The sequence below is a fragment of the Colobus angolensis genome, unplaced genomic scaffold (assembly GCF_000951035.1).
Source record: "Colobus angolensis palliatus isolate OR3802 unplaced genomic scaffold, Cang.pa_1.0 Scaffold85, whole genome shotgun sequence".
In the NCBI taxonomy this organism is placed as follows: domain Eukaryota; kingdom Metazoa; phylum Chordata; class Mammalia; order Primates; family Cercopithecidae; genus Colobus; species Colobus angolensis.
In genome coordinates this window covers 5,923,976-5,928,985 of record NW_012122376.1, presented here as the reverse complement: position 1 = coordinate 5,928,985, position 5,010 = coordinate 5,923,976, and the positions used below count along the sequence as shown (strand labels likewise).

The 5,010-nt window shown below is 42.1% G+C and overlaps 2 protein-coding genes across 3 annotated transcripts in view; both read right to left on the bottom strand.

Moving 5' to 3' along the window:
* Positions 1–5,010, bottom strand: part of FAM24B (family with sequence similarity 24, member B) — a 26,486-nt gene that overhangs the window by 8,992 nt on the left and 12,484 nt on the right. The window lies entirely within an intron of this gene.
* Positions 1–5,010, bottom strand: part of CUZD1 (CUB and zona pellucida-like domains 1) — a 43,370-nt gene that overhangs the window by 25,886 nt on the left and 12,474 nt on the right. The window lies entirely within an intron of this gene.

Sequence of the window (5,010 nt, the reverse complement as noted above, 5' to 3'; positions counted from 1 at the left end):
GTATCCCATTTGAAGGGATGTCCCTCATTGTTAAGTGACTCACATCTTTGCCATGGCACATTAGAAAGAGACACAATCAGCACAGGGGCAGCAACCAGGACGAGACCAAAACCAACTATAATCTCTGTCCCAAGACCAGCAGTCTCAACGTTTATATGGATAGACACCCAACTTGTGGTGGCTTACTTTGTGAAAAGCCAAATATCATCTATGAGGAGCTAAGCAGGCAGTCCCAACTATGTTCCCTGTGTAGCAAACAAGCAACCCCTCCTGCTGTTCTTGACTTGAACCATCTGTGGCTGCTGCAGCAAGGAATGACCCTGCTGAAGCAGAGAGTGTCAGCGTGGGGAGTCAGCAGTGCCTGCCTTCAAGGGGTCAGCCTAGGGGAGGTCCATAAAGCCCTGATTCTGCAGCTCAATCCCAATAAGAACGGCCTTTCACACTGGAAAGACCAGACAGCAAAAGTATCTGAATATCTTTCCCACTTCCAGTGTGTTGAGGCCTCAGTCTCAGTCTAGCCATGCTGGGGAGTCTCCAGGGGTCTCTTCTTCTTTCCCTGGGCCTAAATCAGGACTGCAGAAGCATCCTTACTAGCCCCAAAGGTTCCTTCTCCAGCCCCCTCTCCCCTGGACAGACCCACTACATGTTGCAAAGAGATGTAGACAGTGATTACAGATCGATCTTCATTTCACCTGGACTGAGAAAAATCACCCTGGGCTACTGCTGCTTCCCTCAGCCACTATATCCCTCCCTCCACTTCCCCCCTCTAAACACCAGTGGTCTCATGATGTCCCCAAGCTGCCAGCCCCCACAGCCAGGCCCAGTCCTGCATTTACATTTCACTGGATGGACACAAACAGAATTTGGTTGCTTGTGACTGTAGGAATGAGGTTCCTATTTCTTGCTGGCTGATGGCCCAAAGCCACTCTTAGCTCCTACAGGCCACCTACTCACAGGCCCTCTCACTCCAAGGCCGTTTACTTCTCCTTCCAGACTGGGAGGAAAGCCTCTCTCTGATGCTCCATCTCTGATGCTCCACCCACCTTCTGTAAAAGGGCTCACCTAATAAGGTCAGATCTACCCAGATAATCTCTATTTTGATTAGCTCAAAGTCAGCTGATTAGTAACCTAGACACAAGGTGACATTCCATCATATTCCCTGGTCCAGCCTACCCTCTAGGGGATGGGAATATACAAGATATCTGCATGGGGGAGCTGGAACCTTGGGGGTCATTAGAGAACTTTGCCTACCATGAGGCTACTATGCTCTCACTTATAAAAGGGAACCATTTTGGTCCAAAACATGAAGCCAACAAGCTTTGCTGCAATTGAATTTTCACGATTCTTTCTTGCTATTACATACGTCAGTCTTCAAAGCAATAAATATTGAATTGCTATCTAATCCATTTACACTTCACAACTGGTCATTTCTCTTACTACATTTAAATAAGTTTATAAAACTCAAATTATCAGTACAATGCTGGGAACCTTTACCTCTGCTGCACAAAGGCAGTTTTGCTGTACTTGTGTATTTATGGTACTTAAGTATCCGTCTCCTTGTATTTCTCTAGTTTTGTCATGTTCTCCAAAGCACTCATCATTCAGACTTGCCTCCAGTCAAGTTTTGAGGCCTTAATAGCAAAAAGAATGTTATACGCTCTTGAGGAAGTACAGACCCTTCAAACTCACATATCTAGGCCTTAAACTGTCAAACAGAAGCTTTAAAAAGGAACAAAAGAGAATATTATCAGTTTACTTTTATGTCCCCCAAATGGGCTGGAAGTGCATGTCAGTGCCTGCTGACCAGCTGACAACTACTCAGGCACTGGCAAGGCTGGCTCTGAATGCTCAGGATGGCTCCACTGTGCCCCTGTGCATCCCTCCCCATGCACACCTGTGCCCACAGCAGATTACTCCTCCTGCATTCTTGAATGTGCACCTTTGGGTCCTGAAGCAGGAAATTCTAGGAACTGGGGGGGAAGATCACAGAGAGTGGTTACCCAGGTAGCCCTTACTGTCTGTGGGGCACACAGAGCCCTTAAATCCTTCTAAACATGGTGTCCCCGGTACCAGCGAGAAGTACCCCTTGGGCTGGTGCTCCCCAGAGACTACAGAGGGAGCGTACTAAGGCTTCAGGGCACCCCACCCTCCCTGGCAGTTATGCAACAGACTTCTGTGAGCAAAATCTGAACATGGTTCCTCTAGGGATCTGGCAATATATTAAATTTCCTTAGGAAAGATGCTTTTGTCTTCCTGCAGACTTCAGGTTTCCAACAGCAGTTCCTCTTCCAGGACTCAGGAAACTAGGCTCCCACAGAATTGGCCATCCTTGGTCTCTCTCCATCTTTTGTATGAAAGTGGATAGCACACATAAGACAAGGCAGGGCCTGACTGATTCTACTGGTAAAGACACAGTAATCCACTTCTTGATTCAGGCAGTTTAGAACTCAGACACCGAGAGAGAGATTAGCCAAAGACGTCCCAATCCCTGTTCCACACTCCAAATAGGATGACACCAAACAAAACAGGCTGGATGACTGTGATGTGAGTTGTGGGATAATTTGTTGCTAAGGAGCCAATTATAGACTGAAGCTAAGTGGTTTAATATTCTGAAGCTGTATTCTGATGGAAGCATGGCAGAAAGCTTTATACCTTATCAGAACAGAGGCAGCCATTAGGAACTGACTCATGAAAGCCTCCCAGAGGAGAGAAGATGGTGAATGAGAGATGGCCTTGTAGCAGCTCCTTACAAGCCTCTCAAATCCTTCTTGATCCTGGAGGATCAAAGGCATTCCACCAAGCTTCAGATTAACTAGGGTTCAGGCCTCATCTTGCATGGCCAGAAGGGTGGAAAGGTGCAAGGTTGCCAGGGTGCAATGGCAGAGCCATTCCCTTACATACTCTTGTACCAACTGTCATAGGTCAGGAACCTGGAAAACAAACTGACACAGAGGCTTGTGTACAGGAGGCTCTCCGGGGAGTGTACACAAAATCCACCCCTGTGAGGGGTGAGGGAAGCAGGACTGAAGAGTCAATGAACTATGCAGCAGCTGCAATAAAAGGTTCTCACCAATTCTCCAAGACTTTAAGGCTAGGCTAGCCCTTCCAAGATGCCCCATTGAGGCAGTGTGCTCAGACCTTTATATGCCTATATCGACTAGTCACTGGATGAGGAGTTGTTCAAGGAGGGTGTGCGAAGTTGTTCAAGACAACTGTCTTGAATTCCTGGAGAGCAGTGGTACTGAGAGCCATCAGCTGCCAACACTCCCAGCAGTTTGTATTTTGTCTGGGCACAGCCCCTTCCACCCAACATTTTGATCTGACTTTTTTTTTAACCTGCGCACAGTAAAGTTCGCTCTTTGTGATGTATAGTAGTATGGGTTTTGACAAATGCACGGAATCAGGTATTTGTCCACAATCGTACCATAAAGAACAGTTCCATCACCTTAAAAAGTTCCCTTCTGTGGCCCCTACAGTCAGCTCCTCCCCTATATGCTACCACTCGGCAACCACGGGTCAATTTTCCATCCTTTTGTTTTGGGTTTGCAGATTGTCATATAAACTAAATCATATTATACTTAGCCTTTTGGACCTGGTGTTGTGGACTTAGGAAAATGCATTTAATATTTGTATATCAATAGTTTCTTTTTATGGTAAAGTGATATTCTGTTGTTTGAATGGGCCACAGTTTATCCATTCATATATTGAAGGACATGTGGATTTATTTCCAGGTTCTGACAATTATAAAAAAGCTGCTATAATACATTCCCATACCAGTTTTTGCGTGAATGTAAGTTTTCAGTTCATTTGGTAAATACTTAAGGGTAGAACTGCTGGGTTATGTATTCGGTGTATGTCTGACTTTATAAAAAACTGCCAAACTGTTTTACAGAGTGGGTGTATCATTTTTCATTCTCACTAGCAATGAAATTGAATTCTAGCAGCTATATTTACTCTTCAGCATTTGATAATGTCAGAGGATTTTTTGTTTGCTTGCTTGTCATTCTAACACATCTAAAGTGGTATCTGGCTGTTATTATTTGATTTATTTAATTACTAATAATTTTGAGCATCTTTTCATATGCTTATTTGCCATCCATATGCTTATTGGTAGATACCTTCCTTGATAAAGTATCTTTTTAGCTCTTTTGCTTATTTCTTGAAATTAGGTATTTACTTAATTATTCAGTTTTTAGAGTTTCTTCTTTAATATGATCTGGATATAAGTCCTTTATGAAATATGTGATTTGCAAATATTTTCTCCTAGTCTATGGCTTTTCTTTTCGTTCTTTTAAGTGTGTCTTCAATAAAGCAAGTTTTTAATTAGATAAACTCCAATTTATCCTTTTATTCACGGATTATATTTTTGTTGTCATATCTAAAATGTCATTGCCAAACCCACTGTCATACAGATTTTCTATTTTCTTTTATATGTTTTATGGTTTTATATTTTACATTTAGGTCTACAATTCATATTGCTTTAGTTTTTGTAAATGAGGTATATGTTGAGGTTCATTTTTTGGCACATGGACATCCAACTGGTTTATAAAAACTTTGCCTTTGAAAATTTTTCAAAAATCATCTTGTTTTTGTGGATCTATTTCTGGGGTCTCAATTCTGTTCCACCGATCTGTGTCAAACTGCATTGGTCACTGTAGCTTCAAAATAAGTCTTAATATTAATAGTGTGAGTCCTTAAACTTTGTTATTTTTCAGTTTGTTTTGGCTATTCTAATTCCTTTGCCTCTTCGTATACATTTTAGAATCAACTTGTAGCTATCTACAACAACTTTCTATATTGAATCTGTAGACCAAATTGGGGAGAACTGACATCTTAATAGTGGATTTTCCTATCCACAAACATGGACTATCACCATTTATTTAGATATTCTTTGATTAATTTCCATCAATGTTTTATAATACTCAGAATACAGATCCTACACAAAGTCTATTAGATTTATACCTAAATGCTTCTTTAACTTTTAGTGCTATTGTAAACAGTATTATTTTC